The following is an 11,675-nucleotide window of genomic DNA, read 5'->3' as shown; positions in this document are numbered from 1 at the left end:
AGCATAATCGAGCTTGATGCCCATGTTTTTGCATCAGAGTTTTACCTCATCGGCCGTAAAGTTCGTGCCGTTATTAGTGATGATGCTGTGGGGGACGCCGTAACGGTGTACAACCCCGGATATAAAGTCTATCACTGGTCCGGATTCGGCCGTCTTAACAGGCTTGGCTTCTATCCATTTGGTGAACTTATCCACCATGACCAGTAAGTATTTTTTCTTGTGGGTTCTGCCTTTAAGGGGTCCAACCATGTCAAGCCCCCAGACCGCGAAGGGCCAAGTGATGGGGATAGTTTGGAGGGCGGTGGGTGGCATATGGCTTTGGTTTGCAAAAAGCTGGCAACCGACGCATCGTTGGACTAAGTCCCGGGCGTCTGCTCGGGCCGTCGGCCAATAAAAGCATGTACAGAAGGCCTTGCTTACAAGGGACCGAGCTGCAGCGTGATGACCGCCGAGTCCGGCATGAATTTCAGCCAGGAGGTTCCGCCCTTCCTCTTCGGAGATGCACCTTTGAAGGACTCCGCTAGTGCTTTTCTTATAAAGCTCTCCCTCGTGGACTTTGTAGGCTTTGGATCGCTGCACTATGCAGCGTGCCTCATTTTGGTCCTCGGGGAGTTCCTGCCTAGTAAGGTAGGCCAGGAATGGTTCTGTCCACGGGGCGATGACGGCCATTATTACATGGGCTGAAGGTGTTATTTCATTGGCAGAGCCTCCGATTGTGTCAAAATGTTCGGTGTCGGGCAGTGCGGTTGGGTCCGGGCTGTTATTGTTTGGCTCCCCTTCCCATACTACAGATGGCTTGAACAGCCTTTCCAAGAAGATGTTGGGGGGACTACATCGCGTTTTGCGCCGATGCGTGCCAGGACATCTGCCGCCTGATTATTTTCCCGGGCTATATGGTGAAATTCAAGCCCTTCGAACCGAGCTGACATTTTTAGGACGGCGTTGTGGTAAGCTGCCATTTTTGGATCCTTGGCATCGAAGTCTCCATTTATTTGGGATATTGTGAGGTTCGAGTCCCCGTGCACCTCTAGGCGTTGAATGCCCATGGATACTGCCATCCGGAGACCATGTAAAAGGGCCTCATATTCGGCTGCATTGTTGGAGTCTGTGTACATAATCTAGAGTACGTATTGAACTGTGTCTTCTGTGGGGGACGTCAAAACTACGCCAGCCCCTAGTCCGGCCAACATCTTGGAGCCGTCGAAGTGCATGACCCAATTTGAATATGTGCCGTACTCTTTAGGGAGTTCGGCCTCCGTCCATTCTGCGACGAAGTCGGCCAAAACTGTGACTTGATAGCTCACCGTGGCTTGTAAGTTATGTCGAACGGGAGGACCTCAATGGCCCATTTTGCAATCCCATTTTGCAATCCGGCCCGTCGCGTCGCGGTTGTTTATAATATCGTTAAGTGGCACTTCCGAGGCTACTGTTATTGAACACTCTTGAAAGTAGTGTCGCAGCTTCCGGGATGCCATAAATACCGTGTACGCAATCTTTTGATAATGCGGGTACCGTGACTTGCACGGAGTAAGGACAATGGACACATAGTAGACCGGCTTTTGAAGGGGGAATTTGTGTCCGTCCGTTTCTCGTTCGACGACCAGCACTGCGCTTACGACCTGATGGGTTGCTGCAATGTATAATAGCATTAGTTCGCTAATGTTTGGCGCGGCCAGGACTGGGTTTGCTGCCAAGATGGCTTTTATTTCGTCGAGTCCGGCCGTGGCTGCATCCGTCCACTCGAAGTGTTCGGTGCGCCGAAGGAGACAGTAAAGGGGTAGGGCCTTTTCTCCTAAGCGGGAGATAAAGCGGCTTAGAGCCGCCACGCATCCGGTTAATTTTTGTATTTGTTTGAGGTCCTTCGGGATATCCAATTGTGACAGAGCTCGGATCTTGGCTGGATTTGCTTCAATTCCTCTACCGGATACAATGAAGCCCAAGAGCTTTCCGGCTGGAACGCCGAAAACACATTTTTCCGGGTTGAGCTCGATGTCATATGTTCGGAGGTTATCGAATGTTAGCCTCAAGTCGTCTACTAGAGATTCGACATGTCTTGTTTTAACGACCACATCATCTACGTATGCCTCCACTGTTTTGCCGATCTGGTTTGCAGACATGTCTGAATCATGCGCTGATATGTTGCGCCGGCGTTTTTGAGCCCAAAGGGCATTGTGTTGAAGCAGAATGGGCCGTATGGTGTGATGAACGCCGTTGCGGCTTGGTCTGACTCTGCCATCTTTATTTGATTGTAGTAGGAGTATGCATCGAGGAAACACAACGAATCGTGTCCTGCAGTAGCGTTGATAATTTGATTGATGCGGGGGAGAGGGAAGGGATCCTTTGGGCAAGCCTTGTTAAGGTCTTTGAAATCAACGCACAGGCGCCAGGATTTGTCCTTCTTTGGTAACATCACTAGGTTTGCTAGCCAGTCCGGGTGTTTTATATCTTTGATGAATCCGGCCTCCAATACCTTGGCTAGTTCCTCTCCCATGGCCTGTCTCTTAGGTTTGGAAAAACGCTGAAGAGCCTGTTTGACTGGCTTGAATCCTTTTAGGATATTTAAGCTGTGTTCGGCCAGCCTGTGTGGGATTCCTGGCATGTCTGAAGGGTGCCAGGCGAAAATGTCCCAGTTCTCTCGTAGGAACTTTCACAGTGTGGCGTCTACATCAGGGTTTAACTGTGCCCCGATGGAAGCTGTTTTATTGGGGTCCATTGGATGGACCTCGAATTTGACTATTTTGTCCGCCAGTTTAAAGGAGGTGGACTTGGATCTTTTATCAAGTATCACATCGTCCCTATTCACCGTGGAGCGCAGCGCAGTCAGTTCCTTAGCCGCTAGGGCTTCGGATAGCGCCTCCAGGGCCAGTGCGGTTGTCTTGTTTTTGGGGCGGAGTGCTATGTCCGGATCACTAGCGAGAGTGATGATTCCGTTAGGCCCGGGCATCTTGAGCTTCATGTACCCGTAATGGGGTATTGCTTGGAAGACTATAAACGCTTCCCGCCCTAGCAGAGCGCGATATCCGCTACTGAATGGGGCCACCTGGAACGTGGCCTCTTCGGACCTGTAATTATCCGGCATGCCGAACACCACATCTAGTGTGATTTTTCCTGTACAGCGCGCTTCCCGACTGGGGATTATTCCTCTAAAGGTTGTGCTGCTTTGCTCAATGCGGTTCTAGTCTATTTCCATTTTTTGAAGGGTTTCCTCATAAATGAGGTTCAATCCGCTGCCGCCATCCATGAGTACCTTGGTAATTTGAAAGCCGTCCACTATTGGACTGAGGACCAATGCGGCTGGTGCTCGGGCTGTTCGGATTTTAGGTTCATCACTGGCGTTAAAAGTAATAGCCGTGTCGCTCCATGGGTTTATTGTTGCTACTTGGTAGACTTCGGCAAGGCTGCGGAGTGTTCTTTTTCACATATTATTTGATGCGAAAGTCTCGAAGACTGTTAATACCGTACTGGTGTCTCTGGGGTGGCTTTCTGTGGCTTCTGGATTTAGAAGATCTTCGCCAATTTTTGCCACCTGCCGGAGTATCCAACATGCTCTAAGGCTATGAGTTGGTGTGGCGCCCTCTGCACTGTGAATTTTACAGGGTCCATTAAGCCATCCTTCCAGCACGGTTTTGTGCCCTATAGAGGGCTTTTGCCTTTTGGTATTGAACCCGGGTGTCTGGCGATGATGCACCCTTTTATTTCGGACTGGGTTTGTATTCAAGGCCGGATTGTCCCAAAATTTTATTTCGGTTTTCCAGGCGCTTTCCATCACACAGTACTTTCGTACTATGGACGCCAAGTCAGCGAAGCCTGTAATATCACGGCGACTTATGGCATTGAGGATTCCCTTGTCCATGCAATTATTGCAGAAGAATGAAATTGCGTCTTCCTCGCGGCAGTCCTTTATCCTGTTCATAACCAGGAGGAATCTGGCCCAGTAATGATGTACTTTTTCTTCGAGCTCTTGCCTAATTTGGGATAGATCGCTTATATACGGGTGGGTGGGTGGAATCAAATCCGAAACCTCACCCAATCTGAGACCCAGGGGCCAAGGAGTTTCCAAACTCGGAAGTTTGGATTCTTGGATGCTGTCCAATGAATCTAGACCGTCGCCTGACTTTAAGTTTAGGTCTTGAGTGATGTCCTCCCCTCCACGGGTATCCGGCTTGGAGGGATCGGGAATCTGGACATAGCTAGTCCTTAAGATAGATGAAGGGTCGCCGCACTATCCCTCTACCACTGCAACGTGATGGGTGACCTGGGGAGAGTTAATCTCTCTCAGATCGGGTTTAGGCCCAATCTGGTTGTAATCCGTTGCGACTCCCAGGGCGGCGAAGCGATCCAATAGCTCGTTTAGGGAAGAGAGCTCCATTGGATCTAGCTGCTCGGCGAATTCCGAGCTGACGTGAAGATTGCTTTCGATGACCCGAGAGGTCATCATCGGCGCAGCAGCCGAACGGGCGGTCATAAGGAGACCACCTAGCCTAAGAGTCTGGCCGACATCCAAAGCTCCCTTAGCAACGGTGCCGTCTTTAAAGACGGGATGAGGCATCTGAGGGAGTCCTGGATTAGGGGGTGTTCGGGTAGCCGGACTATACCTTCAGCCAGACTCCAGGACTATATATGAAGATACAAGATTGAAGACTTCGTCCCGTGTCCGGATGGGACTTTCCTTGGCGTGGAAGGCAAGCTTGGCGATGCGGATATTCAAGATCTCCTACCATTGTAACCGACTTTGTGTAACACTAACCCTCTCCGGTGTCTATATAAACCGGAGGGTTTTAGTCCGTAGGACAACTTCATCATACAACAATCATACCATAGGCTAGCTTTTAGGGTTTAGCCTCCTTGATCTTGTGGTAGATCTACTCTTGTACTACCCATATCATCAATATTAATCAAGCAGGACGTAGGGTTTTACCTCCATCAAGAGGGCCCGAACCTGGGTAAAACATCGTGTACCTTGCCTCCTGTTACCATCCGGCCTAGACGCACAGTTCGGGACCCCCTATCCGAGATCCGCCGGTTTTGACACCGACATTGGTGCTTTCATTGAGAGTTCCTCTGTGTCGTCGCTTTTAGGCCCGATGGCTCCTTTGATCATAAACAACGATGCAGTCTAGGGTGAGACTTTTCTCCCCGGATAGATCTTCTTCGGAGGCTTCGCACTGCGGGCCAATTCGCTTGGCCACCTTGAGCAGATCGAAAGTTACACCCCTGGCCATCAGGTCAGGTTTGGAAGCCTAAACTACATGGCTGACATCCGCGAGGACTTGATCTTCGACGGATTCGAGCCACAGCCAAGCACGCCGCACTGTCTCGATGGGCATGATATAGCTCTGCCGCCGAACAACGCCTTGGAGGCCGCACACGCATCGGTTCCGACCACTGACTCGAAGCCTACTGCGTCGATCGAGGATCAGCGGTTGGACGTTGCCTCAGGGGCTGCGATCTCAGAGGCGATCGAGCCGAACTCCAGCCCCGCACTCCGCATGGCCCGTGACTCCGAGGAGCCGCATTCCTCTTCGAACTCTGAGCCCCCCGCGCCCCTGCCGATCGAATCCGATTGGGCGCCGATAATGGAGTTCACCGCCGCGGACATCTTTCAGCACTCGCCCTTCGGCGACATCCTGAATTCTCTAAAGTCTCTCTCTTTATCAGCAGAGCCCTGGCCGGACTACGGTCAGCAAGGTTGGGATACGGACGATGAAAAAATTCAAAACCCACCCACCACCCACTTCGTAGCCACTGTCGACGACTTAACCGACATGCTTGACTTCGACTCCGAAGACATCGACGGCATGGACGACGATGCAGGAGACGAACAAGAACCAGCACTTGTAGGGCGCTGGAAGGCCACCTCGTCATATGACATATATATGGTGGACACTCCAAAGGATGGAGATGGCGATGGAACAGCGGGGGACGATACCTCTAAGAAACAGCCCAAGCGCCGGCGTCAGCGGCGCCGCTCTAAATCCCGCCAAAGCAAAAACAGTGATTCCGGCACGGGAGATAATACTACTCCGGATAGCGCCGAAGAACACCCCCTCCAGCAAGATTCAGCACAGGAGGACAAAGAAGCCAGCCCTCACGAGAGGGCGGCGGACCAAGAGGTTGAGGACGATAATTATACGCCTCCCTCCGAAGATGAGGCAAGCCTCGACGATCACGAGTTCGTCGTGCCAGAAGATCTCGCCGAACAAGAGCGTTTTAAACGCATGCTTATGGCCACGGCAAACAGCCTCAAGAAAAAGCAGCAACAGCTTAGAGCTGATCAGGATTCGCTAGCTGACAGATGGACTGAAGTCCTTGCGGCCGAAGAGTATGAACTCGAACGCCCCTCCAAGAGTTACCCAAAGCACAGGCTGCTACCCCGACTAGAGGAGGAAGCACCTACATCACCAGCGCATGACATGGCCGATCGGCCACCTCGTGGCCGCGACAAAGAGGCCTCTTGGCCCTCCACTCAAGCCATGCCCCGACGCCGCGTCAAGCATAGTAAGGCACGGGAAAATGCGCCCGACCTGCGCGACATACTGGAGGACAAGGCAAGGCAAACAAGATCGATCTACGGATCGCGCAGGCGCCCCACGGCACGTGACGGTGATCGTCACTCCGGATGCAATAAATCCAGCCGGGCCGAACTCAACAGACAAAGCTCCTTCGAGCTGCATCGTGATATAGCCCAATATAGAGGCGCTGCACACCCACTATGCTTCACAGATGAAGTAATGGATCATAAAATCCCTGAGGGCTTCAAACCCATAAACATCAAATCGTATGATGGCACAACAGATCCTGCGGTATGGATCGAGGATTATCTCCTTCATATCCACATGGCCCGCGGTGATGATCTACATGCCATCAAATACCTCCCACTCAAACTTAAGGGACCGGCCCGGCATTGGCTTAACAGCTTGCCAGCAGACTCAATCGGTTCTTGGGATGACTTGGAAGCCGCATTCCTTGACAACTTCCAGGGCACTTATGTGCGACCACCGGACGCCGATGACCTAAGCCACATAATTCAGCAGCCAGAGGAATCGGCCAGGCAATTCTGGACATGGTTCCTAACAAAGAAAAACCAGATAGTCGACTGTCTGGATGCAGAGGCCATAGCGGCCTTCAAGCATAATATCTGTGACGAGTGGCTTGCCCGGCACCTGGGACAGGAAAAGCCGAAATCTATGGCAGCCCTCACGACACTCATGACCCACTTTTGCGCGGGAGAAGACATCTGGCTAGCTCGCAGCAACAATTTAACCAAGAACCCTGGTAATTCGAATACCAAGGACAAAAGCGACAGGTCGCGTCGAAACAAACAAAAGCGCCGCGTTAACAGCGACAACAACGAGGATACGGCAGTTAATGCTGGATTCCGAGGCTACAAATCCGGACAACAGAAAAAGCCATTCAAAAGAAATACTCAGGGCCCGTCCAGTTTGGACCGAATACTCGACCGCTTGTGCCAGATACATGGCACCCCCGAAAAGCCAGCCAATCACACCAACAGGGATTGTTGGGTGTTCAAGCAGGCAGGCAAGTTAAGAGCTGAAAACAAAGACAAGGGGTTGTATAGAGACAACGAGGAGGAGCCCAGGCCGCTGAACAATGGTGGACAGAAGGGATTCCCCCCGCAAGTGCGGACGGTGAACATGATATACGCAACCCACATCCCCAAGAGGGAGCGGAAGCGTGCGTTACGGGACATATATGCGATGGAGCCAGTCACCCCAAAGTTCAACCCATGGTCCTCCTGCCCGATCACCTTTGATAGAAGGGACCACCCCACTAGCATCCGTCACGGCGGCTTCGCCGCATTGGTTCTAGACCCAATCATTAACAGATTTCATCTCACAAGAGTCCTCATGGACGGCGGCAGCAGCCTGAACCTGCTTTACCAGGATACAGTGCGAAAAATGGGCATAGATCCCTCGAGGATCAAGCCCACCAAAACGACCTTTAAAGGCATCATACCAGGTGTAGAAGCCAACTGTACAGGCTCAGTCACACTGGAAGTGGTCTTCGGACCTCCGGATAACTTCCGAAGCGAGGAGTTAATCTTCGACATAGTCCCGTTCCGTAGTGGCTATCACGCACTGCTCGGGCGAACCGCATTCGCAAAATTCAACGCGGTACCGCACTATGTATACCTCAAGCTCAAGATGCTAGGCCGTAGAGGAGTAATCACAGTCAATGGGAACACCGAACGCTCCCTCCGAACGGAGGAGCACACGGCAGCGCTCACAGCAGAAGTACAAAGCAGCCTCTCTAGGCAGTTCTCCAGTTCGGCCTTCAAAACGTCAGACACTGTCAAGCGCGCCCGGAGTACCCTACAACAAGACCGCCTGGCACGTTCTGAGCTAGCGTAGCAATGCGGTCCCAACCCTAGCCCTCACGATATAGCGAAACCAGTGCTTCGTGTATATAACTACGCTCTTGAAATACCATGGGCACAGGGGAAGGGGCACTATCACGGCACGCCCGAAATACGGCTTAAACCGCACCAGGGGCTGCCGGATTCCTTTTTTCCTTTTTTCTCTTACTCTCAGGACTCCATACTTTGGATGACCCGTTTGGCAATTCAACTGCCGCACAAACGATGCAAGATCCAGGAAAGCAGACAAGCCACGCCGCATTATGGAACTCCCAGGTGGTCTCTATTGCGAGCAGTATACCTGTTTTTTAATACAATTCCGCGGCCTGCCCCTGGCCAGGACATGTTAAATAGTACAATTTCTTTTGCTTATCGCACTATTTGTATCGTTCCGCTTTCATAGCAGCCTTTCTATAAACAATGCATAGCTTTTTGTCTATTTTTTGCATTATCCTCTTTTTATATATATGTTTATCAATAACATGTTGCATCCGTACATTGTGGTACGGTAAAAATACGCCAGGGGATCCCGTACCCATCAATATGGCGTGAGAAGTCCGTACACTTTCACAAGTGCGGCACCCTGAACTTATAGCACTATATGCATCGGCTCCGAATCATGATTTGGGTCAATAGTTGGGTTTGCCCGGCTCCTATGTTTTGGTGCCTTATGTTCCGCTATATCGGCTAAGGTAGCACTAGGAGAACTACTGCGATTGTGCCCCAGTTGAGCTGGGCTGAGCACCTCAGTAGAGAAAGCTAAAACTGACTGTCATGATGAGGCGAGAGACCGGTCGCTGTTCGAGAGGTTTTTCGAGTCCTTAAAGACTTATGCCGCTTCGAGCGAGGAACCGGCTTTGTCCGGCCAAGGCGTGGATAGCGCCCCGAACTCGGTCTTCCGAATACTAGGGGCTTCGCTGAAATTTAAAATTATAGAGTTCTATGGCTAAGTGAGAGTGTTCAAGCATTATAGTCCGATTGCCTTGTTCGTTGTGCTGAGCGCCTCCCTCGACGGACCCAATCATGGGAAAAAGAGCGCTCAGGTTTATCCCGAACACCCCAGCACTAGTGGCATGGGGGCAGAAGCCGACGACTGGCCATCTCTCAATTTTTTGATAAATGGCCGCACAGAAAGTAATATTTTAAATTCAAGCATTGCTTAGCGCATATGAACAAGTTTTCAGCGCACAAGATAACACGAGCGAGTTCATTCAAAAAATTACATCCTTGGTGCATTCATCCACCATAAGGCAGGCACCGGCCAGAACATCCTTGTAATAGTTCTCGGGCTTGCGATGCTCCTTCCCCGGCGGCGGCCCGTCCCTCACAAGCTTCTCACCGTCCATCTTACCCCAGTGCACCTTTGCACGGGCAAGGGCCCTACGAGCACCTTCGATGCAGACGGAGCGCTTGATGACCTCGAGCCTTGGACAAGCCTCCACCAGCCGCCGCACCAGTCTGAAGTAGCTCCCAGGCAGAGCCTCTCCAGGCCGCAGCCGAACTATGAAGCCCTTCAGGGCCTGTTCGGCCGCCTTGTGGAGCTCGACCAGCTGCTTCAGCTGGTCGCTCAAGGGCACAGGGTGTCCGGCCTCAGCGTACTGAGACCAGAACACCTTCTCCGTCGAGCTTCCTTCCTCGGCTCGGTAGAATGCGGCGGCATCGGATACGCTGCGGGGAAGATCTGCGAATGCCCCTGGAGAGCTCCAGATTCGGGTAAGTAACAAGTAGTTTACTTTTATATGCCTGCTTTGCATAGAGAATGCCTTACCCGCTGCTATCTTTTTCACCGCATCCAATTCCTGGAGGGCCTTCTGGGCTTCGACCTTGGCAGATTTGGCAGTTTTAAGGGCCGCAGCAAGCTCGGACGCTCGCGTCTTCGAGTCGAGCTCCAAACTCTCATGTTTTTTCATGAGAGCCTGAAGCTCTTGCTGCACCTCGCCGACCTGCGCCTCAAATTTCTCCCGCTCGGTGCGCTCCGTGGCCGCTCTCTTCTCGGCCTCGGACAGCGCCTGCTTGAGGGTCGCCACCTTAGTTGTGGCCCCTACAATAAGCAATATACTCCTGTCATTTTCTGCAATTGCGTCTTCTTATAGGCATTTTTTCTATAAGGTATCTCTTACCTTCTTTCTCCTCGAGCTGCCGTTTGGCAAGGTCGAGCTCTTGCTCGGTCCGCTCGAGGCCCTGCTTCAGGGCACCCACCTCCGCAGTCATTGCGGCGGTGGCCAGTAGTGAAGCCTGCATACGTATATTGACTCCTTTTTAGTTAGACTCCTGCGATGTTTAATAGATCCTCTATTCGGCTTTTCTTTCCGAACGCCAAACAGAGCATCAGGGGCTACTGTCTATGCGGTAATATTTTTACATATTTCTATTTACCTTGAAGCCTGTTAGAAGGCTAGCACAAGCTTCAGTAAGTCCGCTTTTGGCGGACCGAACCTTCTGGACCACCGTACTCATGATGGTACGGTGCTCCTCGTCGATGGAGGCGCCCTTAAGCACCTCCAGCAGATTGTCCAGCGCCTCCGGTTGGACGGAGGACGCCGGCTCAATAGGCTTGCTCCTCTTGGCAGGAGTTCGCCTGCCGCGGTCCAAAACCGTTGACGATTCCGGCACGGTGTCCGGCTTAAAGCCGGACTTGGAGACTTGGGGGGTCTTGTCCCCTTCACTCCTAGAGTCCGGGAGGTCGCCTCGTGGCTCCTCCTGGACCACCTCCTCTTGCCCCGGAGCTTGTCGCGATGCCACTTCGGCGTCATCCGCAGCACAGGGGGAGGCAGCGGGCGGAATTGAATTCACGTCCAATGAATCCAGGGAGCCGCTCGACGACTCGTCGAGCCCGTCCCTGGGCGGGCTGCATGATTATATTCGACATTAGGGAAAGCTGCGCAACAAAAGGAATATCATGAGTTACTCTGGTATCCGAACACTTACGATTTCGCCGGATGCTTGGCCCTGTCCGGCCACTCCTCTTCGTCCTCGTCGGCGTCGGGGGCGTAGTTCGGCGGAGGGGTTTTCCTCTTCTTGGACCCTCCGACCTCCCCTACTAGGGCGGCCTTCCTCTTCTTTCCTCCCCCCGCTGGAGGGGAGAGGTCTCTTCTTCCTCCTCCTCGTCTTCACAGGAGGAGCGCGTCTCGGACTCCTCGGACGATGAGTCCGACACCACCATATGCCGGGAACTCTTTCGAGTCCCTGTGGCCTTCTTCTTCTTGGCCTTCTTCTCCGGCACCACATAAGGTGCCAGAACCAGCAGCTTCACTAGGAGAGCAGGAGTTGGGTCTTTGGGCAAGGGAGCCGGACAGTT

Source organism: Triticum aestivum, chromosome 6A (assembly GCF_018294505.1).
Source record: "Triticum aestivum cultivar Chinese Spring chromosome 6A, IWGSC CS RefSeq v2.1, whole genome shotgun sequence".
In the NCBI taxonomy this organism is placed as follows: Eukaryota; Viridiplantae; Streptophyta; class Magnoliopsida; order Poales; family Poaceae; genus Triticum; species Triticum aestivum.
This window is presented reverse-complemented; position numbering follows the sequence as displayed.